At 38.1% G+C, this 26027-nt stretch overlaps 1 long non-coding RNA gene and 1 pseudogene across 1 annotated transcript in view; both read right to left on the reverse strand.

Annotated features, from left to right (window-relative positions):
* Window positions 1-15797: 15797 nt before the first annotated feature.
* On the reverse strand, window positions 15798-19532 carry LOC102424414 (annotated as a pseudogene).
* A 3739-nt stretch (window positions 19533-23271) lies between these two features.
* LOC106697970 overlaps window positions 23272-26027 on the reverse strand; it is a 29860-nt gene continuing 27104 nt past the window's right edge. Inside the window, exon 3 of the long non-coding RNA XR_001349237.2 lies at window positions 23272-23646. This is a non-coding gene — a long non-coding RNA (uncharacterized LOC106697970). The remainder of the gene's footprint in view (window positions 23647-26027) is intronic.

The raw sequence follows: 26027 nt of genomic DNA on the forward strand, positions 1-26027 counted from the left end.
ATAGTTTTGTATTACGGTATATATTGAAAACTTTCTCATTGTACATGTGATATTATGTATAAAACATAAGTTACTCATTATATATGTAATACACGTGATAAAATATAAATACTTAAACACATACATAGAACCTTAAGCAATTTTACATCTTCAATGAAATCTAGTGGTAATTCTATTATTTATTCAAATAAGTGAGTTTAAAAAATTTTTTTTGGTCATATATAATTCTAGTATAATAAAAATGCCTTAGTTTTGCAGGATACGTGTTTGATTAGGATACTAACGTGCCAAAAGGCCCAGAAACCACAGCCTCTCATGCTTTACTTCCTGCTGTCGTTGTTATTTTTATGTAGTACTATTTCATAGAGATAATCAGCGATATGTTAACTTTCTAACCTGTGTTTATTTTTAAAAACACTGGCATTTTTATTTAGACAGGGTTATACTTCTGTTAAATTAAAAGATGATAAGAACATTTATCTCAAGTTCCTTTCCTGCAAATATGTGTGAACTACGGGAGAACCTGGGGACACAATCCCTTTCTCAGAAATTGATAGAAAGCTGGTTCATCTCTGAATCCAACTAAAGGTAAGATTAGTTAATGAAAAACTAAAAAGGATATAAAAATAAAATTGCTTTATCTCAACAGCAGTGTAAACACAGGAATTCAGCATTAGCACAAGACTCTACCAAATACATGGGGTATGGGAGTCACACTCTCTGGTGGCCCCTCTGCCCTCCTGTCTAACTGTTGCTGATTCCATTTGCTCCCCATGCAAGTGTAAGACCCCACATCTGGCCTGTGGACCTGCCAGTAGCTAAATGGAAAGGATCTGACACCACTTCACCTTTCTTTATAGAAATCATTGACCTCAATTTTCATAATAAATCTCATCAGAAATGCATTTGTTTTGAAATAATCCAGGAGAGAGATGTCAAATTATTTTGAGATAGCTCTTCTATCATTTAACAATTCCCGCAGAGTGCCTGCTGTGGGCCAAATTGTGACTTCGATCAAATTTGGGGGAGAACCTACTGAAATCCTGTTATAGGCCCCTTTTATTCATCCAGGATACCTACCAAAGAGCTTACCATAGCCTCTTCAACCCCAACCATCAAAGCTCTCATTCTAACCGCCCCGTCTCTTCCCAGGCCTCCTTCACCCTCACTCCAGCTCTCATTCTGATGTGTTCTGCTACACACCAGGCCAGCATTTCTTAAATTTGAGTAATCTACAAAAGTTTCCACATACTCCCAGACTTGACCTAAAATATTCTATTAGATCTTCAAAATATGTACACCAGACACAACCTCCTTAAGCTTCTAAGCCTTATACAATTACAAAGCCAAAGTAAATGTATAAGAAAATTTCAAGAAATGCTATAAAACACAATTTAACACTATTAATTGCATCTGATAGAGGAGGTTTGGCTACAATAAATGTGTCACTTACAGCCTGACTATGGCACTCATGCTACAACCAAGATTCCTTTGATAAAAGGGTGCTTACATTACTAGGGCAGCAGGATGGCTCAATTCTCTTGCCACTTTTTCTCTAACTTATACCAGAAAAGGGTGTCATCCAGCCTAAACCTGGTAGAAATTCTTCATTTATAAATCAATCATTAGCCAGAAACAAAAACTACTACTTATGGGCCGGCACAAAGGTAAACACAGGTGCTGAAGTTTCCTGGGAAGATGTTGTTGTAACATTACCATTCAGATGCTTCAGAATGTGTTTACATCAGTTTACTATTATCAAAATGAAAACACAAAGTTCAGATACTCTGGAGAGAAGTGAAGTCCCTGAGGGTATATGCTCTGGACAGAGGACTCCTGAGCCCAACCTATGGCCACCTCTCCAGATCCACTCCCCATCCTTACTCTCAATCCGGCTACCATATGGGAAAGCAATATGATGAATCGTTTCCTCATGTGGAGCAAGGTCTTACTTTCCAAGATGTTCAGCATATAAAAATAAATTCTTGGAAGAGACCACAGTGTCTTTAATCCAAATAGTACATTTTTAACTCTAGAATCTCAGGCATGAGGATGGGGAAAGAGAGAAAGGGAGAGAGGGGAAAGAGGAAGAAGAGAGATTTATTTACAAATTTCTAGAAAAATATTGCTCAATCCCCATTGCTCTTGAATAACAGCACATTCCACATGCAATTCTTTTCATCTCTCCATCAACAGCATTTTGACTATTAATCTCATTCCCTCCAAAAATGCCAATTTATATGTGCCTGATGTTAAGTATGCACATACATGGGCGCACGCGCGCAAACACACACACACACACACACACAGCCACTCAGGTCCATAAACTTAGATCTAAGTAACTCAACGGCACCAGCCTCTCCCTTCTTTTCCTTTCTTAACTTTCCCCGGGAAAAGTACCAGTATGGTCCTAAAGGCAAAAGTAGCCCTGGAAGGAGAAATTTATCTCTCATTATCTGTAGCTGAAGGCAGAGACCATGATGGAGGTGGAGGTAGAACAGTCCATCCCCAAGAGGACACACAATCTCTCTCACTCCAAAATGTTTTAACCTCAGGCTAATAGGAAACAGCTATATTCTCAAATTTAACTCACTAACCTTTTCACAAGGTCTACTGTGTGAGATTCATTTTGGATCCTACACCTTTCAAGAAAGCTAAACTGCAATAAATAATCACAATATTGGCAGCAGCATTAGTAATAACACAGCTAATGTGTGTTGTACTGGCATGTGTCATAAGGGCTTTAGATTTTCTCATTTAGCTCACAACTTTGAGGTATGTAAAATTACCACAAGTGACAATGTTGTCACATTTTAAATATTTACACACAGCTAATCCTGCAAGTTTAAATATTAAAACTAGGGTTCTGAAAATGTTATTAGCATGCTCTGACACAGAAAGGCAACCTTGGGCTCAATATATTATCCATTTATTCATTTACAATTTATTTATAAATTATTAAATAGATACAAAAATATTGAAGACAAGTGTAATAAAAAAACTTTTTTAAAACTATGGACACTATAGCCCTGGCCAGTGTCGCTCAGTTGGTTGAATGTCATCCATGCACCAAAAGGTCTCCAGTTTGATTCCAGATTAGGGCACATGCCTAGGTTGTGGTCTCAATCCACATTGGAATGTGCAAGAGGCAGCAGATCAATGTTTCTCTCACTCTCTCTCTCCCTTCACCTTCCTCTCTCTTTAAAATCAATAAAAACATATTTTAAAAATAGTGGTTGGCCAGGGCTGCCATAACAAAGTACCATAGACAGGGTGTTGTAAATAACAGAAATTTATTTTCTCACAGTTCTGGAGGCTGGAAGATCAAGATTAATGTGCCTGCCGGGTTAGGTTTTTATGAGGCATCTCTCCTGGACTTGTAGAGGGCCATCCTCTAGCTACTTCTTTCAGGTGTTCTTCCCTCTGTGCTTGTGTGTCACTGAATATCTTTTGTGTGCCCAAATTTCCTCTTCTTGTAAGGACACCAGATTGGATCAGGACCTACTCTAAAGGCCCCATTTCAACTCAATCATCCATATAAAGATCCTATTTCCAAATAGCATCACATGAGGTACTAATGGTTGGGACTTCAACATAAATATGGGGGGATACAATTCAACCCATAATAGACACCCATATCACACTTCAGTTAAATAAATTGAACATGTGTAGTCCCTCTGTGGTATCCTCCTAGATCACAATCCTCATCCCTCCCAGTAACCACTCTTCTGATTTTTGTTTTGAATTTCTTAATAGTTTTACCAACTATATTTGTATGTTTTTACAACTTTAGTTTGTTCTCAAAAAGAACCATTTAAAGCAATGAATTTCCCTCTAAATATTGCTTTGGCAGCATCTTCCAGAGACTTTGATATATTGGGTATGGTTTATTATTATTTCAAAATATATTCTGCTTTGACCAATGAGTTATTTAAAAGTGTGTGGTTCAATTTCCAAATGTGGAGGAATTTTCTAGAAGGCTTTTTATTATGAACTACTAATTTAATTTTGCTGTTGTCAGAGAACATATCTTGTATGATTTCAATTCCTTTTAAATTACAGAGACTTATTTGATGACTCAGCATATGGTCTCACATTTGGAATTAAATAATGTTAACAATACCATCACTATGTTGATTCAAAATACCAGTCATTTATAGGATTGCTTATGTAAGTAGAAGCAAGCTGAAAACAATTTTTTTTAATTAGGTGAAAGTTTGACTACTATTTATGGAAAATGGACAGAGCATTTCTTTTCATGGACACAAAGTGCTGACTAAAAGAGGCTGATGATAGTATAATCATATCTTAGAACTACACCCTTAAAATATTTTTAATATATTTTTTATTGATTTCAGAGAAGGGAGAAGGAGAGAGAGATAGAAACATCAATGATGAGAGAGAATCATTGATTGGCTGCGTCCTGCACGCCCCTTACCAGGGATCAAGCCCACAACCTGGGCATATGCCCTTGACCAGAATTGAACCTGGGACCCTTCAGTCCACAGGCCAATGCTTTATCCACTAAGCCAAACTGGCTAGGGCAGAACTACACCACTTTTAAACAAATCATACAATTTCTAAAACAAATACGAATCCCTTACTCTACCTCTAGGTGTCATGTACTGGGTAATATCAAGAGATCAACAAATTATCTTAAAACTTATCCTACGGCAAATTGAACTGAACCAGTATTTGAGATTTCTTTAAGAAATAGCCAGAAAAAGAGACTAGCATTAAGGTTTATATAGAGGAGGATAATAAAGGGTAAAGGGGGGCCAAATATATAGTGATGGAAGATGATTTGACTTTGGGTGGTGGGCACACAATGCAATATATGGATCATGTGTCATAGAAATGTGCACTTGAAACCTATATGATCTTATTAATCAGCTAGAGGCCCAGTGCATGAAATTCGTGCACGAGTAGGGTCCCTAAGCCTGGCCAGTGATCAGAGTTGATCAGGGCCTTCCCGCTGCTGGCCGAAGCCTTACTTCCAGCTGCTGACCAGGTCCTTCCTTCATTCTGCACCCCTGATGGTCAGCGCATGTCATAGTGAGCGATTGAACTCCCGAAAGAACTCCCGAGAAGACACTTTGCATATTAGCCTTTTACTAGTATATATATAGATGTCACCCTGATAAATATAATTTTTAAAAAAGATTTATATAAAGGTTATATACCATAAAAATGTAAACCTTTTTTTGAAAGGTTTCCAAATACATCACAGGACAAACAAGCATATAAAACCACTTTTATATTTCTAAAAATGATGGTAACTTTAAAATATTTTCTTTAAGTGAAAAAAACAACACTCCAGGCTTACTGTCTTACTATAAGTACTGTCATTTTGTTAAATACAGTTTCCCCAAAGCTATCTAAACACCAGGATTCAAAAGTAAACCTTATTTGGATGAGTTTCTAATAAAGGACTTGACCGACATATATTTAAAAAAAAAAGAAAAGAAAAGAAAAAAGCTAGGCAATATCCTCAAAGGAAGGGGCTAAAAATGTTTTAAATTTTCAACCTGGGGATAAACATGAATTAGGAGAAACACAAATGTTTCCTAAATACTTTATATCATACAGCTAAGTAGAGAGGATTCTTAATGTCTAATCCTTAAACTTCTTTAAAAATAAATTTCCATAAGTACTATGGAAATAGCATACTCTAATTTTGGAAATAATCATGGTCACTACTCACATGTTTGCAATCACCCTTTCAAACAAGATTCCAAATATGCAGCTTCTGGGGTTGCTGCGTTCCAACATGCTATTGGTAATATTGTATGCATAGAGCTCTGGTTGGACTGTGCTCATACAGGTTCAAACATTCCTCTGATGAGCCTGTGTTAATGAAAATTCTCCTTTGGACCACTGTGACAGAAACCTGTGGCAGAGCCAGAAAGCAGCCTCATGCATATCTGCAACTGTACATTTTTCAGGCATTACATTAGGTTTTCTTATACAGTCCCCTATTAAAATGGTTTAAATTCCAACCAAGCCTTGGGAAACAGCACACACTATCTCAAGCCTTTCCACAGCATCGGGCAATGAGACCGGAGTGGTCAAATGAAAAAACAAAAGTGGTTCCAACTCATGTTGGGGAGGCAAATTAAGCCTTCCTATGGGATCAAGGGGCAAAGCCTTTTGTTATCATCGATTGCAAAATTTCTTATGACAATTTTGATTTTACAAAATTAGGTTTAGGCCATAGCCTGCAGGTAATTCTCTATTGCATTCTGGATTAATTCACCTGTATGGCTAATTCCTGTCAAAATGACAAAGGACGATTGATTTCTTTTGGTGAGGTATCCTTATCAATAGCAATGTCGAGGGACTGATTGATGGGGTGTTAGAGGAAAGGACCATTAATTGATTTGTAATAAATAAAGCAGAATCTCTACTTATGACCAGCAATTGAAAAAGGCAGCTCTTTATTCATTGGTAAATGTTTTTCATCTAAAATGTATAAAGCAGTCCAACTCAACAATCACTCAACTTATTAATATAACAGCTTTATTAAAGCAATTCCCACTGACATGGCCCAAGTTAAAGGCCACTCAGCTCAGTCATCATAATATTAAATAAGAAAAAACTTAAAAGTCTCATGGAAAATGTCACTCAAAGTTACATTGTGGTGTAATGGAAAAACCTGCAACTCTGGAATCAGATGATTCAAATTCCAGCTTGGCACTTATTAAGCATTTTCCTAAAATTGTCTGAGTCTCAGTTTTCTCATTTCCAAAATTGGTAAACCCCTACTTTGCAGAGTAATTGTACTGAATGAGGTAATAAACGTAAAATGTCTAATACATAGCATAGAATATAATAGTTGCTTAATAGCCAGTTTTATTAGTATTATTGCTTTGAACAAAACCATAAGAGCAAATCATTTTATCCTTTGTCCATGTCCATAGTAAATTAACAGGGCAAAGTAAAAAATTCATGTAATGGGCTTCAATTATGCTCTTCTTCACTTAAAATAAAAAATAAAACAGCATTTTTTAGCAATAAAATTGTATTATTAAAATATCCTTAATAATATATATATTGGCTTTTTGTGTTGTTGATTTTGCTTTCATAAGGAAACTGAAAGCAATACTGGATTTTTAAATGCATTTATAATATTTAGGCATATGTTCCTAAGGTCTTCCAATTACATGGATTTTAACTATTCTTAACTTAACAATAGTAAGCGCAGCTCACGGCTGCTTGGGATCTACACCACCTCAGCAAAGATGAGATAAGCCAATGTGACTGCAACCTGGACTCAAGCAAAAAGTTGATTGCTCTTGAATTTCCCTCTTGTAAATACTGAGGGAGAGAGAGCCTTCGTGCCAGCAGACTGGAGATGAGGAAAAGAAAAGGAAAGAAAAACACAAAGAGAGAAAGCCAGTACCACACTCCACCAGTGCATGTAGTGCTGGTCCTGGAAAACACTCCTGGCAAACTGTTCAAAGAATGGTTGTAAAAACCCAGAAAAGAAAGCGGCAATCCTGGCACACAGTGTGGGTTCAACAGAGACAAGACGAGCCTCATTTCTTTCTCTGACAAGGCTAGTAGGCTGGCAGATCAGGGATATTCGCTGGACAAAATATACTTGAACTCGAGTAAGACACCTAACAAAGGTTCTCATGCCAACGCACAAAATGTAAAAATATGGGCTGCATGCTAGGGCGCTTGGTTACGCGAAACATTTGAATCAATTGGCATCAACATCCAATAATTGCCATTCTGTGCAAGTTCCCTAGAGATATTTTGTCTTTGGTCCTATTGCTTCACCATTTTTTAACCAATGACTCTGAAGCCTATGGAGGAATATTTATCATATTTTCAGATTGCATTATTGTTTTTTATCCCAACACCTATAGGCAATATTACTCTTATCTTCGTAACTATTCAATGAGGGAGTTTAAACATTTTATTTTCCATTTCACAAATGAGGAAACTTAGATATTGCAGTTATGTTACTTATTTCAAATAACAAAACTAGAAAATAGTAGAGCTGGGATATAGCCACAACTTTTTTGACTTCACATTTTGACCAAAGCCTGGGACAAGAAACAACTATAGATGCAGGATCCAAGCAGACCTTGACAAACAGAAGTGAGGGGAAATATTTGAGAAATGACATGAATAGAGTCCCAGATGGGTACCATTTTGTCATACAGATGCTCTGAATCATTCAACATAGTGAGATTTATGAAATGGTAAATTTGCTAATCCAAGTTGCATTTCATATCTAGAGTAAAAAGAATTAGTTACCCCTTCACTCTGTTGGTCACAATCCACCTGGGCAACAGCATTCAACCTTTTGGGTAAATTGTAAGAGGGTTAGAGGATAACTAGAAAGCATTTATCACAATGTTGAAGGAAGAAGAAATCATATTTCTTCTATCAAGAATACTAGAAGAAATGATAGTTGTTAAATTAGAGAAATGGCAACAATGACTAGGAAAGATAAGAGACCAACAGCTATCTTCAAATATATGTCACATGTTAAACTATGTATGTCATGAGGGGGGAGAAATAGACCAATAATTTATTAGATTTTGTTAAGGAAGTGACGTATATCACTCTGGGTGATATGTGAAGAAATTTATTAAAGGAGTTAATTCTTACACCAATTGTAGGAGCTGTGTCTGTTGTTTGGCCAGAAATTGCTATAGTTCAAGCAGGTGAGCCATTGAGAAGAGGAGCTAGATATGAAGGGAGGTGAAAAAGGAAAACATGTCTCTAACCAACTACATCATGGGTGATGAGGTGGAAAAGGTGCCTTTACTGCAAATCTGCACACTTTGTCCAGGACCTGGAGAAGCCAACAGAGATGTACAGGAGTTGGAGGAGGGGAGACCCAAGGGCAGTCCCACACCTGCCCTGGGGCCCAGAAATAAATGATGATGCATGGGAGCTGCAAAGCACCTGGCTCCCTACGCCGATCTTCAGAGCATGAAAACAGGCTGGCCCTTCCCTTCTGCCTCCAACACACTGCACACATTTCTCTTGTGCCCCAAATTAGCCAAGGACTACACAAGGGAATTGTGTGAGTAAGGGATTCTGCAAATTATAGTTTTAGTTTAACTAAGTGGGTATAGTACAAAGTCGCCATAAATGGAAACTTGACAGATTTCTGACCAATATAAGCATGTGAAGTATCCAAAGACTAAATGGACTTAGGAAAGCAGTGGATTCTCTGTCATCAATTGTACTCAAATAGGATGACATTTGGAAGAGATGCTATCAGTACAAAAAGTGATTCACCCATCAGATGTGATAGAAGATCCTTTTCCACCTGGCAGGGGTAGATGGAACCATTATTCTTGTACAAGCCATACGATGTTTAAATGAACTATATGTTCATGGTTTGGACATGCAGCCATTACATAAGAAAACAAATCAGAGAACCTGAAATCCAGAATTATAAGATTTAGAGTTCATCCAGTAGTGAGTTATAAAATTCAAAAATGTTCACAGTAGACAAAGGAATATCATTTCTTTTTCAATTTAGTGTTATGTAGTTCAGACTCCCCAGCCACATGGGTAGCACCTGTGAAAGATATATTGTTGCTTAGGTTATAATATGAAAAACCCAATAACATCTCTGATACAAAAAGGTACCAATGGTGGCATCTTCCCGGGCTTTCAACTCATTGGGGCTGAGGCTAAAGCCCCCTTCTTCCTCTTTTACTCCCTCCAAAGAAACTCTAACAGGAAACATCTTTTCTTTCTTCTACCAGTACCCCCTGAACTAGACATAAGAGTACAACAACAGGAGGAATAATCATGGAGGCAGCTTGCATCTAGAACTTGTAAATCCTGCCAAGGGGCCTGCTCTTAGTTCTCACCCTGATCAAATGCCAATCAAGCCTGGACTTCCAAGATCCAAGGCAGGAGGTACCAGATCCAAGTCAACCAAATGGAGGGTTATGGCATCCTACCAAAACAACAACACAAAAAACATGAAAAAGTCTCCAAATCACGAAGGAAAAATCCATATTTGAGCATATGTTCGATTGCCTAAGCCAATAATTTCTAAACTTGAGAAGCTGTACATGCCCTTTGGCATCTAAATATCATATTCTTGGATCAACTTTTATAACACAGTTTCTCCTTATCCAACTAATTCACAGCTACTGAAGTTTTTTGCCCCACAATATCTTAACTTCAGAACTTTTACAAACCATTTTACATGTTAGATGCCACCTTGCTTTTTCATTTTAAAATGTAAGCCCTTCTTCTATTTCTTACCCTTTCCAATACGTTTCTTTGTCCCAGCTTCCTCTGGTCAAAAACCAAAGGCAAAACTCACTAGGTAAACAGATATAGTGGGGAGGATGAGAATCTAACTTAAATCAATACTACCAAAATCTAGTTTGCGGTATTTTTCCAGAAAATGTAGTCTAACAGCTTACACTGAAGCAGTTCAAATACCTCCTGCGGGTGGCATTGTACCAGCTAATGCCATATGTATAGAAGTCACCAGCTAATGCATTCAATGCTAGCTAGAATCTGCACATTAATGAAATTCCCTACTAATGCTGCAGACATGCCCACAGCTTTATTTCTTTTAGCATGATATAAATGCATTTCAGGCTCTGAGTTTATGACCTGTGCTGATTTTTTTTTTTGATGGCTGAGTTACACCCACCAGGACAACATAACATCCAGGCAGCAACCCCAAGGGCAATGTGAGGAGGATTTTCTGATTATGTCATCAAACAGGAAACCTCATGGAGACTCTGGGATTAATGTATTTTCCACTGGAGCTGAAAGCAGGCAGGATGTAGTCATTGGAAGGCAGAGAGGGAGGGGAAAATGTTGGTAGGGGTGGAGGGAGTGTCTTTAATATGACATTCAAAGAAATCACTCATATTTATTTACATCTTAAGCCTTCAAGCAAATAAAGGTTTTAAAACTTCAGTAGAATGTGGTAATAAGCAAATTATATAAGCACTGGATATGAATGCACCCCACAAAGAGTTTCTCTAAACCATGGCACCATTCTTGCTCCAGATGGCATGGAAAATAATTCATAAATGACAAAAGTTCAATGGGTGGACGGCAGCTGTTCGGTCCCAGCTCTTTGGCCACCCACTTCAGTAGAACTGAAAGCTTTCAATCAACTCTTTTCTCTCACAGGGGCTTCAAACAGCATCAGAACATGTGTACAATATGTCCTCAGAAAGCAGTTGGCCAAATATGGAAGATTATAAAATCAAGTTAAGTAGAAATGAAAAATACAATTTTCTCCAAAATCCATAATACCAAGCAGGGACTAATTACAAAGGATTTCGAGTTTTGCATGATCTTCTTTTTCCCCTTGTACTCACAGCTTCCTTTCATGCAGAATGAGAAGCATCTAGAATTTTGACAGTATTATTTTAATAATAAATAGTCAATACTGTACTTGCCTCTCTCCCTTCATTTACTCCTAAACGCCTTACATGAAGAAAGCATTCCAGCTTAACATGGGCCAAGTGCTACTTTGAAACCCGGTGTCACTGATTTTATATTCTGGTTCTGAGCCTTCAAACGAGGCAAACACATTAGGACCACCATACAGCAAAATAAACACTTTCCATCCTTTTAGTCCAGAAAGATTGCTCAGTTGCCATTCAAGTCTAAGTACTCTTTTATTTTATTTTATTTTTTTATTTCAGAGAGTAAGGGAGAGGGAGAGAGAGAGAAATATCAATGACTAGAGAGAATCATCGATCAGCTGCCTGCTGCACACCCTCTACTGGGCATCAAGGCATGTGCCCTGACCTGGAAAGGAACTGTGACCTCCTGGTTCATAGGTCAATCCTCAACCACTGAGCAACACCGGCCAGGCCAAGTCTAAGTCTAAGTAAATCATTCACACACACACACACACACACACGTGCGCGCGCACCCATGAACAAAGGTGAATAGAAATAATTATATTAACTAAATTATTTGAGTTACTTAAAACCAAACCAGATTATAAAACAAATACAACCTAAACAATTTGCCACTTTTGAAAGAAACCATTTCAAGCATGGCATGCATAAGAGATGAGGTTATTATTTAAGCAGAGAAAAACGTTTAGGATAGCCAATATTGTGAAGCCATATGCTGGGTCAATTCTTTCACTCGCACTCTTCATCAACGATGGAAACTTTCTAACTGTTAGCCTGACCAGTTTGAATTGGATAGAATGTGGAAGGATGATAAACAGCTGACACCCTTGTAACCTCCCAAACACAGTCAGCTAAGATTACATCACTGAAGGCACCAACACACCCACTCACTCCTTCCTGCTTTTAAGTCCTCTCCATATACTAGTACAGATTTCTGAAAGGAGGCGGGTTGCTAGGGCACCAGAGGTGAGTAACATTTCCTTCACCCTTGTACTATGCATGGGACTGGTGGGGGAAAAAAGGACAGAACAAAATCAGAACAATACCTTAATAAAGCAGAAAGTATCATATTAAGCTAACCTATAGTAAATAATTTTAAGTGAAGATGTTTATGATCACAAAAAAATTTTAAAGAACAACCAGCACTGGTTGAGAACAATTTGTTCTCCAAGTTCATGTTCCTTTTCATATAAGCTCTTGGAAGTCTGCTTTTCCAGCCATTTTTTTAAATTACCATTGAGATAATTGTGCATTATTATGCCTATTATTATGTGTAATAATTTGTCTATTATTTTTATACATTATTTTAGTCATTCATCAGTAAATGAGAAACATAAGAATTAGAGAAAATTGGTCAAATATTGTATGCTTGCAGGGAGCAAGGTCATGAGAAATAGTAAAACCAATAATCTTCTGTATCTTTTTTTAAACACGTGTTTTCTATACTTCCTAGCTGTTACCAAGGATTAAAAAATCAGAAAGTAGAGTTTTATTCTCAAATAGTAAAGGCATTTGGACACCTACCCAGAGCTGGGCAGTAGATATGAAGATCTGAAAAGTGTTCAAATTATTCTGAAGATACTATAAGGATTAAATTTCATACCAAAGAAATTTTATTCACTGTGCAAAATATGTCTAGTTAAAAAAATTATTCAAAACCCAGGACTGAATACATTCAATCAAGCTGTCAAAGAACAAAGACCTGTTGTCTCCTTTCTTTGCCTCAAGGAACTTGGACAGACAGCCACCAGACAGTCTGCTGAACTCCATGCGGCCTTCAGGAGTGAATTTCTGTAGGACAATCTCTTGACTACAAAATGAACATAAACAAGTAGTTCGGTAACTTAAGTCTCTCTGTGTTAGGGTTTTACACCAAATTAGTTTGAGTCTGTGGCTGCTCCTTACCGGGTCCACTCACCAAAGATACAATCTATCAAAACCAGCAGCACAATGATTTAATAAAATTACAGTTATTTAGAATGCCAATTATGAAACAAGGTGAAATTACAGTGGCCAACGTTATTACATGCATTAAAGCAAACAACATAATACGTAGCTGGCTATGTGGAATTAGAACTCTCTCTCTCAGAGTTTACAAAGCACACTATCCATACCAGAACCTCTACTGGCTTTGAGATCTGGCTACCTTTTATGGCAATAACCTAATTCATGCTGTCTTAATCCAAATAAACAGATTAGTAAAAGCAGATCATCACTACGCACTTCAAGGCTTACCATTAAGCTACAGTAATCAAGACAGTGTGGTACTGGCAAAAGAAAAGAAAAATCAATGCAACAGAATAGAGAGTCCAGAAATAAACTCCCATAAATATAGTTAACTGATCTTTGACAAAGGAGAAAAGGCAATACAATAAAGCAAAGACAGTTTTTTAAACAAATGGTGCTGGAACAACTGGTCATTCACATTCAAAAAAGAAAAAAATGTAGACACAGATCTCACACCTTTCACAAAAATTAACTCAAAATGGATCACAGACCTAAATGTAATATACAAAACTATAAGGAGATAGGAGAAAATCTAGGTGACCTTGGGTTCAGGAATAAATATTTAGGCACAACACCAAAGGCACAATACATGAAAGAAATAATAAGTTTGACTTCAAAAACATTTGCTCTATGAAAGAAAATGTCAAGAGAATGAGAAAACAAGTCACAGACTGGGAGAAAAAAATTTGCAAAAGACATAACCAATAAAGAACTGTTATTCAAAATATGCCAAAAAGAAACAAACCCTACCCCTTAAAACTCAACAATAAGAAAACAAAATGATTAAAAACTTAAGACACCTCTCCAAAGAGGGTAAACAGATAGTAAATAAGTATATGAAAAGATGCTCCACATCATCTGTCATGAAGGAAATATAAATGAAAGCAATGAATTAACATTATACATCTATTAAAATGGCCAAAATCCAGAACCACCAATTGCTGATAAGGCTGTGGAGCAACAGAAACTTTCAACCATTGCTAGTGGGAGTGCAAAATGGTCCAGCCACTTTGGAAGACATTTTGGCAGTTTCTTATAAACCTAAACTTTCTTTTACTGTACAGAAGGGGTGCTCATTAATATTTACCCAAAGGGGTTTTAAAATTTATGTCCACACAAAAAAACTGCACACAGATGTTTATAGCAGCTTTATTCAAAATTGTCAAAACCTGGAAGCAACCAAGATGTCCTTCTGTAGGAAAATGGATAATGAAATTATGGTATGTCCAGACAATGGATTACTATTCAGGGCTAGAAAGAAATGAGCTGTCAAGGCATGAAAAGACATGGAGGACACTTAAATGCATATTACTAAATGAAATAGGCTAATTTGCAAAGGTTACATACTATATGATTCCAGCACTATAACATTCTGGAAACGACAAAACTATGGAAACAGTAAAAAGATCATGGGTTGCCAGTGACTGGAGGGGTGGAGAGGGAAGAAAAGGTGGAATGCAGAGGATTTTTAGGGCAGTGAAAATACTCTTTATCCCATAATGATGGGTACATATGGTCATACATTTGTCAAAACTGATAAAACATCCAACACTAAGAATCTATATTAATAAAAGCGTAATATGCTAATTAGACCAGATATCCTTCTGGATGTCCTTCCGGGCGACCTTCCGGACAAAGCCAGGGCTGCGAGGGAAGCCCAGGTCCCGGGTGCCAGAGGGAAGCCAGACGGTGCTGGCAGCTGGGGGAAGGAAGGCATACTCTTGCATGAATTTTGTGCATCGGGCCTCTAGTTACTAATAATGTAGACTATGGCCTTTGGGTGATAATGATGTGTCAGGGTAGGCTCACTGATTGCAACAAAGGCACAGTCTTGTGGGTGATGGTGAGTGTTGAGAATGGGTGTGGCTGTGCATGTGTGGGGCAGAGCGTGCACAGGAAATCTCCATACCTGCCCCTAAGTTTTCTTTTTTGTTTGTTTGGGTATTTTTTGTTTGTTTGTTTTTTAAGATAGAAAGATTTTCTTTATTAATGACCGCCACCGTATTTCTTTAGATACAGGAGTTTTGAACTCAAATACTCAGGAGAAAACAAGTTAAGATTGCATTATCCTGCAGCTCATCACCAGTAACATATTGCAAAGCAAGAGAGCTTGGAAGGCGGGTGGAAGGCAAGGGGAGTGATGGCAGGAAGATAAAGAAAAGGAATTAAGTTGATCAAGTGGATTTCTTTTTTCCTTTTTTTAATTTTTATTTAATTCTTGGGAACTATCAAGTCCTTGCAAGCACAGCTCGTTTCTGCAGATTATTTTCCAAACGTGTGCAAAATGGAACCAAAATGGAGAATCCCTTAAAAACCTGATAGGTGCAACATTAAAAGCTACGATTATCCTGTAGCAAGTGTTCCAGCCTTCAGTTGCCAGCCACTTCCCCTTCCTGTTCCCAAGAGTTAGTGGGATGAAAACGTCTTCCCTGGAATTGTTTTCATTTCTTTCTTCTCAGCATCTGAATGTGCACGGTTTGGCACCTTGAGGAAGTGGGATGTTTTTGCCCTCATATGTGTGTGAATATAGGCTTTAGAGCACTTGATGTGGTAGTGCAGGTAATCCTGGAACGTGTGCATCAGTTGATGGAGTTGTCTGGAGGGCTGGCCTTGGTGTGGAGAGGAACAGCATGAAGGTAATGTAGCCAATGTGGTCACCCACAGCGGCATCGGTGTCTTTCAGCTCCAGAGGCTAAAGAGGACCCGTGGGGCCGTATGACTGGCTCTGTGTCCTTCTTTGAACTCCTGCATGAACACCTTTCCAATGACCACATCGCCGTCAACCTTAAACACTGTGCTGAAGAGTACCGTGACTCTGTCCTTTTTAGACTCTACATACATGGTCTCATCGTCCCTATAATGGATAACTGCCCTGTTCTTTCCTTCCTTGCCCTCTTCTTGGAACTGGAAGTATTTCTCAAAAACAGAGACAAAGCAATTTCGTTTCAACATGCCAGCCTGATGCACCTGGAACCCTTGGGTGCAGGCAGAGTTTCACGGTCATATAGCAAAGAGACATTGTATCCTGATTCTGGATTTACCAAGAAGCTCCCATACACTCTCTTTAGTAACTCATCAGCACCATGTGCCGGAAGTTCCTTGTAGAATTTCAAAGAAATACTGACCATCACTTTTGTCTCCATTAGGATTTAAAATATGATAGAGGGCCCTAACCGGTTTGGCTCAGTGGATAGAGCGTCAGCCTGTGGACTGAAGGGTCCCAGGTTCGATTCCGGTCAAGGACATGTACCTTGGTTGCAGGCACATCCCCAGTAGGGAGTGTGCAGGAGGCAGCTGAATCGATGTTTCTCTCTCATCGATGTTTCTAACTCTCTATCACTCTCCCTCTCCCTTCCTCTCTGAAAAAAAAAATCAATAAAATGCATTTTTTAAAATAAATAAATTAAATAAAATATGATAGAGGGCCCCATCAAAATCTGCACATGTTACTCATACTGCTTCTGGTTTGTTTCCGGCAGCCGCATTCTCAAACTTGAGCATGAGCATCTCCTTGTTGATGCAGTTGCTCACCTCCACCAGGATCAAGGTGGTGGCTGGCCCCAGATGCCTGAACCCACTTGCAGAACCACCTCACCCACAAGCCCTGCCCCTAAGTTTTGCTATGAACCCAACTCTGCTCTAAAAATTAGTATTACTTTTTAATTATCATAAAAAATAAAAGTATTTAAAAAAAAACAATTAAAAGGACCCTAGATCATCACTGTCCAATAGGACTTTTGGGATGATAGAAATGCTATGCACCTACACTTTCCAACGTAGTAGTCTCTAGGACTCTGTAGCTAGTATTTAAAATGCAGTTATTTTGACTGAGAAACTGAATTTTTAATTTTGTTTCATGTTATATTTTATTTTAAATTGACATAACCTCATGTGGATAGTGACTTCCCTAGTGGACAGCACAGCTCTAGAAGGCTCACTCAGTAGAAAACAATTCATTGCTTGAGTCTTAGTTCAACATATGTAATAGAAAAATAAATTTGCAACTGAAATTATAATTTAATTTTAACAGACCAAATATATAACGGGTTTTCTGAAGCAGCTACTTTAGGAACACAGGTAAAAATCATAATAGGGGGCATCAATCTTTAAAAAAGTCTGTATTCTAAAATGTTATGTCTATAATTTAAAATATTTTAAAATAAAATGATTTTAAAAAATAAACTACAGTATTTCTCATTCAATACTAAAATCTGCTAAGGAAAAAAAAGGCAACAAAATATTGTAAAAATGATTATCAGGTTGCTCCATGATTATTTTAGGAAGGAAAAGTACAATTGAAAAAATATTCATTTCACACTATTGTTATTACTTGCCCCTGATTTTAAGAATAAGATGATAGAAAAGGCCTTTGTCTAGCACTTTGCAATTTGCATTCTTGTGCCTTGATAGACATAACAGTGAGTTGATTTTGTCAGGTGTAAACAGTGTGTTCACACTTCCAAGAGAAGTGTGCCTTCATTATTATTCAACATTTAATTAAGTCATAACACTGAAGAGATCTGGTAGTGAGTTTTAGCACGTGCAGAGCTTGAGCCTGTAAACCATGCTCCAGCAGATTCTCTGGTCTTGATAGAAATGAGCCCAGTGGAAACAACCCAGGATCAGTGGTCAAATACAGTTAGACACAACTGGACAGTGGATCTACCAGTCTATGTGTGAGCACTGGGAAGTCACATCTCCTAAATCTCAGTTTTCTTATCTCAAAAACGGGAATAATAATACGGATTTAACACTAAGTCATCCTGGAAGGAAGACCCGGCACATAGAAAACAAATAACAGATGTCTATTTATTAGTCTAATTATGATAATAAGATTGACTTAGACTACTTCAAATTATAAAAGCTGTGGGACAGTTACCAGCCCGTTTCCAACCCACTCCTTAGCCATATCTGGATGGGCAGGATCCTATCATCCAGGTTTTGGGGATTTTTAACTTCTTATTATACAGAACAAGGAGTCCCTTTCATGCACCTTGTTCATTTCTTGACAATTAAGACATTGCTATCTTTAACAGAGTGAATAAAGTAACCCCTTCGTTACAACAGTCTTTCCAATGCTTACAAACATACTGTTTCTATTACCTCAGATGTTGCCAGACACTAGGTTTTCTTTTGGAGGAGAGATCAATGAGAGAAGTGAACACAAAGTCATAGATTCTGAAAAACGTTAAGCCAAAGAGACCTTAGAGACCATCTCGTCTCAACGTCTAATTTTGTTTTTTGGAACTTAGACCCTAGGAGCGTTAACTGCCTGTACCAAATATCAGAGAAATTATATTCCAATGCTCTTCCTGTCCTACAACATTGTATCAAACATTGACATCAGCGCTGGCCAGTGTAGCTAAATGGTTAGAGCCAGCTTGTGCACCGAAGTGTGGCGGGTTCAATTCCCCAGTCAATGGCTAAAATACATTTCAGATATTACAAATGATATTGTCTTATCTATTTGCCAATGTTTCCCATGACCAACTCAATTGAACTGGCTGCCCATTCATCTTCTGCTGGGTAAACAAGAATTTCATGTGTGGCTGTATTAGTCCTGCTGACAGGCTTTGAGTCTTTCCCTATCTTTACTACCCGTTCTCAGTGGTAACATGTTCCACAGTATTCAGATCACATTAGAAATCTCATTCTCCTTTTCTGATATCTATTGCAAAGTTTCAAGTACCTAAAATGTTGGGCCACCATCCTGGAGAGTGGGAAGAGCCCAAGCTTTCAAATCAGATGGACCTTTGAAACTAGGCTCCCTCAACTATTAGCTGAATAAATTTGTCTTCCCTTGTAAGGTACATGTTTTATGTCACAGAGTAATTGGAAAATTAAGTGAGATAATACATGTAAACCATAGCACAATATGTGAAAGACAGTGCCTAGAGAAATGGCAAATATCACGATCATCTTCGCAACAACTGAGAAGAATGATAATATTGTCAACATGTTTTTTAAAGGAAGAAAATCAGATTTCTTTCAAGCCAAAGGGCTTTCAAGCCCAGTGAGATGAGTGGTACTTTGAGAAGCAGGAGCTACCAGTACATGAAGGGTACAGCGAGAAGAAAGAGAAGTTCAAGGGGAGGGAGGGTGAAGTTTACCAGGAAGAGTTGGATGTGCGTCCTCAAGCATCAGGACTTGAATTGTTCCCTGAAATACAGCTCAGTCTTGAAATGCATGAAAGAGTAGGAGGGTCATTCCAAACAGACATAGCTGTTACAAAGCAAAATATTTCAATGCAAACACATCTGGTGGGCCTGGGTAACGCAGGACAGAGTGAATTGGTTAATAATCATGATTGGAAACTGGGTGGAATCCAGGCTGGGCAAGCCTTGAACATCAGGCTGAGAAGTTCACGTTCATCCTACAGTAAATGGGAAAGCACTGAACTTTTCTCAGCAGCAGAGAAATATACCCACAGTGACGGACTAGGAAGGTTCAGAGGCAGGGAAATGTGAATGCAGGTCTGGGAGGAGAGGTCATGGAGACAAGGAGAACAGAGTTTTCCCCCCACACCACGGGCTGGGCCAGTGTGCTATGTCCACTCTGATTTAATACACTGGAGTTGAAACGGGACAGTTTCATAATGTACAAATCACATGCTTTCTATCTGTCCACTGAATGGAGAAAATGAGAGACTGATGGTGTAGGCCTTTTTCAGGTTACACAGATTGAGAATGAGGCTAGGAAGGAGCATCGGCCAGGAAGAAGCCAAGCATTCAGCAAGGTTGAATCTAGAGTCACTAAAAGCTGGGTTAAGTAGCCTGAAGTAGGATTATAAATAAGGATTGAGGTCCTCATAATGGATAAGGCAGGTGCATCCCAGGCAGGGATGAGGGCAAGGAAGAAGGAAATTCAAGGTCAGGAATAGGACAGCCATAAGAAAGTTTGTTTGATACAACAAAGGGAAAAAGTTAATTTTTTGAGGTTACTCGGTCTTTCTTTATACTCTCTACCCCTAGGGTGATTGTTCTAAGTATAAAACACAAAGGCCCATCAAGGCAGACAAATAAAAGGAACTTGTTGTTTGTCTAGAAAAAAAATAAATCACTATTGAAAGAAACCAAGGCAGATGCTAATACAAGATGAGCACCTATTACACTATGCTTGGCACTTGGCATTTATTATCTCCTAATCTTCAAACTAATTCTTCAAGTTGTTACTGTTATTAGAAAATAGATTCATAAAAGTTGTAAAGTAAGCTGCCCAAGGAGAATAAATGGTCACATCCGATGCCAGGGAAGTTTTGAACTGGGAACTTGCAAGGCAGTTTGGTAAAAACACCGTGAGAAAAGCCCAGGCCTGCAGATGTGAGTGACTAGCCCTACACTAAGGGAGAGTGGCCGGCATGGAAAAAGACACAAACATGAGTGACACTACACAGCGTGGTAATCGAGACTTGGTAGACATGGAGGGGTAAGCCTACCAGCCTGGGAGAGTGCTTCTAACACTTCCAGAAAGAGAGGACTCCGAAGCCAGCCTGGGTTTTAGCCAAAGACAATGAACTGGGTTTTAGATGTGTTGAGCTGATTGGGGGAGGGGGCGGGGGAGGTGGTCAGTAGGCAGGGAACAGCTGGGTAAAGAAATCCTGACAGGTGGGTGGGAATAAGAAACCAAAGTCCAGAAGAAAGGCTGAGCCCTAACATGTGGCTTTGGAATCGCTGGGCCATATGGCAATTCAGCAGCATTTCTACGGTTTCCTACGTGGGAGAGCACTGTCTATATTGGCTTCAAGAGCAGACTGACATCTTGCCAACCTTCAGAAAACATGCAAGAATTCTCTCTGCCACCACCTCTGTGACTAGCCCTAGAAACACACACACACACACACACACACACACACACACACACACACACACTTTAGGGTTTTCAGTTAATGGCCCTTCTACACAAACTCAAAGCAAATGGCATGTTATTTAGCTTCAAATGTGCCAAGTTAAAATGCTATGAAATCATGTGGGCTTTGACTTTTTAATGTTATTCAATCGATGTCATTAAAACAGAGAATTTAGTCTTTTCGTTATTCCCTTGTAAGTTCTGCCGTCTGTCTGTCTGAAAAAATGAAGAGCACTCATTTATGTCGCCTAACCAACTTATTTGGGGGAACATTAGATGGGTTAAAGACAGCAAAACCCAAGTTTCAACGTGCATGTGGGGAGAAGAAGAAAGTGCATGTCAAGAGTGAATAATGCCCTGCCACTCAGCCTGAGCCCTGCCTCCACTGACTGTGCAGTCTGGCTGATGCAGGAGTGAAGACAGATCCTTTCTCTCCTTCTCCAGCGTGCCAGCCATGCTTAACACCCTAACACTTCATTAGCATGCTAATGTGTGACGATTATTTTGTGCAAGTACCACTGTATATGATTTTGAAAGGCTCTATCAACCACAGCTAGAATGCAGGGACCTAAGTGCTAACTCACCATTATTAATAAGAAAACAATATACTGCTCAAAAGGCGTGCGTGTGTGTGTGTGTGTGTGTGTGTGTTATCTGTCCTATGGCTTTTGCAGGTCAACCATTCTTTCTGTGAGCATCAGTGAGAAAAAAAGCTGATTTCTCAGGATACATAAGCCAACTGTAACATTCATTCTACCAAGGGGGAATAATACACTAAATGTCAAGATGTCAGAGATAAATGGCTATTATGGGCATGGATTGTTGGCAAAAGTAATAAACTAGGAATCAGAAACCTGATTTCAATTTGAGGTTCTCTCATTGTCTCCCTCTGCAATCCTGAGTGAGTCATTTACTCATTGGGGACTATTTTCTTATTTATAGTATGTTGGGGTAACTACGATTTCTTAAAATTTCTTCTTGCACAAATACCCATGATCAAAGGATATTATTATAATAACAAATTGCTAAACCCTTAACATCTATAACCATTTTAGAATACTTTTACAGGTTATTTGTATTATTTATCTTCATCTTCTATTGACTCCAGTGTTAGCAAGAATACCTATATCTCTAAGGAGAATAATTCCAACTGTAATAAGGCTCATATAAGATGATAGAAAACTGGAGAGACAGTGAAAGTTCCTACATGGAACAACTTACTAAAAATATGTTAGTTTTTCTGTTTTAATTTATAAATTTAATATAATCCATGTTAAAATTTCAGTTGAATTTTGTGGAACTTAATAAATTTTTCAAAATTCATGTGTAAAGATAAAATTTCACATATACTTTTGAAAATTAAAAACCAATAATGACTTACTTTGCTTAGATATTGATATATACAACCAAGCTTTATTAACAAAATAGCATGAACTATGGCAAAGAATGAAGAGACCAAGGGAGCACAAGGGTGGTACCAACTTGTTGGGGAAACAGGATACCACATGGAAACACAGAACTGGGCTGCTACCTACCACCATATATACATATGGGCTCCAGGTTGATTAAAGACCTAAATAAGAAAGATGTTAATATAATAGATAATAAAAATAAATTTTGTAACAGAGGGACAGAAAATAATTTATTTTACAAAGCTCTCAAAGTAAAATATTGATAAATTGAATTACATAAAAATTAAGATTTCTGTTCACACACACACACACACAAAAAAAACACATAATGGACAAAGTTAATAGTAAAGTGACAGGCTAACAAGATACTTGTCTAAAACCAGCTGGCAACTATCTAGAATATTCAAAGAACTTCTGTAAATCAATAAAAATAAATAATACACTTCCAGTGGACAAATATGCAATGAATTTGAAGGGGAATTTACAGAAGGGAAAAATCCAAAAGATAGCAAGCATATAAAAAGCTGACCAAATTCATCAGTAGTCAGATAAAAGTAAAATAAAACTAAAAAATATTATTTTATACCCATTAGACAGAAATGAGAAAAATTAGAAAACTTAATGCCAAATATCAGCAAGAGGTTGGTATATAAACACTCATACTGCTGGAGGGGGGGAGGGGGGGAACTGGTGAATCCTTCTGGTGGTAATCTGAGAGGACTTCTGAAATTAGACGGTTTATGGTATCTGAGTTGCATACATATGCTCTACAGCCCAGCAATTCTGTTAGTCTGGATCCTAAATAAATGTCCTTTGGCATTTTCCAACAGGGGGCATGTCTAGGTTGTTCACAGAGCCTTGCTCGTGCTGAGACAATGTGGAGTCCTTCCATGGCAGAGAATATAAGTAAATTGTGTTCTAGGCACACTGTAACAGACCATGAGCAGCAATGGAGTAGATGTATACATAGCAATATTCATAGGCCTCAAAATATAATCCTGGGTAGAGAAAATAAAAACAAAAGAGGATATATAACACACATAAGTTAAAATGCAGGTACAATAAATCCAAAACATGAAACTGTATATTTTGTAAGAACATATTCACTGACAAGTGCATATACTCTGAAAATTAGGTTCCTAAATGACCAGAACTGTGGATAAAAGGGAGGGTCTGAAGCCAACACGCACGCAGGCACAAACACAAGCAGAGCCCTATGAAAATTCATATTTCTATTATCTTGCATTTATGTAACATCAAACAAAAGTTTTACAGAACAACACATTCTTACTTCATACAATGCACTGTTTACATTTTCTATTTCCTTTTTTAAAAAATGCTGGTCTCTATTTATAAAGGTGATTGTATAACCTACCAATGGATTATGACTTTCCATTTTAAAACACTGATCTAGGCAATAATAAGGGCATTATAGTGAGTTCCTGGAAAAATAATAGTGCCACACACTCATTAAAAATTCAAGCACATAACGGAGAACTGAGAAAAAGACCCTCTGTGCTGCCTTCTCCAAGAAACACATCCACAGGGAATTCCCACCCGTTGGAGGCTGCTCCTCCTCATGTGATTCCGCCCTAAGTGGCACTTCCGGAGAGTGAACTTTTCACCCCTTCTTTAGCCCTGGCTTGTCAGACTAAGGCCAAAACTGAAGCAGGAAATGATATGCCACTTGCTAAAGCACAAAGAGGTATTTTAAAACATAAAGGAACATTTTTTAAACATTCCTGAAACACATTTGAATAACATGGAGATATAAGGAAATATGGGCTGTCTCTTGAAAATGGAAAGCTGGAAAATCTAAAAAGGGTAGTTCTAAGGAAAAAAATAAAACAAAAAAGGTGGAAATAGGGTAGATCACACAGACTTCAAGAGAGCAGTAAACTATATTAGAGTAGATGGGGAAGCTACAGAAGAGAGTAGGAAAGCCCACGGGCTCCTCCCAATCTGCAGCTCAGTAAATACAAATTTAAAAAACCCCACAAATTCCTATTCCAAATCAACTGAAAATTGTCATTTGAGGACAGCTTTAGGTCCTCCTTATACCAGAAGATCTTACCAGAAAACACATTTATTGGGCCAATATAGAGAGTGGTCATTTTAAAGTATTTAAATAGAATTAGGCACTTCTGAGCTAAATGAAGAGAAAAAGTACAATAAAGAGCATTATTATGGCACTGAACTTTGTGCCTTTACAGCTATGCCCAAGCAGAGCGATGAGAATGTGTGGATGGGGTTAGAGACAGCACACCATTCCCTCTCTCTGCAGACACCAAGGCAGCAGCATCTACAGCCCCATCGCACCACTGGGAGCAATGTTCCTGGAGGGCCACTTTTGTGAAGGGCTGACCAGGAGCTGGGTGTATGAGCTTGTGTTTGAAGTGAGCCTCTCTACCTAGGGTTATAATCAACTACTTATAAACAGAATTAAGTTAGGTGCTATTCAAATTTTTTTTAAAAAAACCCACAAATTTCTAAAAATTGCTAGGTTACAGAGAATCCATATGACAAAAGGAATCCAGAGAAGGAATATAATTAGTATAATGAGAGGAATGACTTCTGGACTATGAGGTAGAAAAAGGTAGAGAGAGAGAGAGATGAGCTGGCTGTACAGGTAAGTTGAGGGGGAAGGGGCAGAAAGCCAATACACTATATAGCAGGTACATTAAAAAGAGATGAGCACAGAGGAACCGTGAAGTTGTTCAAGTATATTACCAGTTACTGGTCCTTTAACTCACAGGTATTCATAAACTGCCAAAGTACACCTATCACGTTAAAAATAATGACCAGCTACTTTCAATTTTGATGAAAACATGGCAAAAGAACATTAAGAGTGAAAACTAGCATTTCTTGAAAAGGCTCTTTAGCGCACACAACTGCCAATTCTTACAACAATTCTGCAAGGTAAATGATATCCCCTTGTACAGATGAAGAAACAGACTATCATAGATGCTAACAAAAGTCCTCAGTGTTACACAGGAATGAATAAGTGGCAGAGCCAAGATTTCATCCAAGACGTTCTTACTTCCAAATGTCTTTACACTAAGTGTGATGATTCTGCAGCTCAATTAAGTGAGAACTAAAGAATTTCTTCTATTTAAAAAGAGTAGAATGGGTTAAGTTCTGAAAATCGCCTAGTTTTGATTATTTTACTATGGTTATTCAAGATACCATCATAGGGGAAGCTAGGAGAAGGCTACATGAGAACTCTATTCACTTTTGTGCTTTCTTGTGACCTAAACTTACTTTTAAGGAATTTTTTTTAAAAAATAAGGGGAATGAACTTTTTGGAAGCTTACCGCACTCCTTTTCCTTTGGAGATAAATGTATGATATATTAGAGATATGTCTTAAACATACCTATA

Source organism: Myotis lucifugus, unplaced genomic scaffold (genome assembly GCF_000147115.1).
Source record: "Myotis lucifugus unplaced genomic scaffold, Myoluc2.0 scaffold_122, whole genome shotgun sequence".
Classification (NCBI taxonomy): Eukaryota; Metazoa; Chordata; class Mammalia; order Chiroptera; family Vespertilionidae; genus Myotis; species Myotis lucifugus.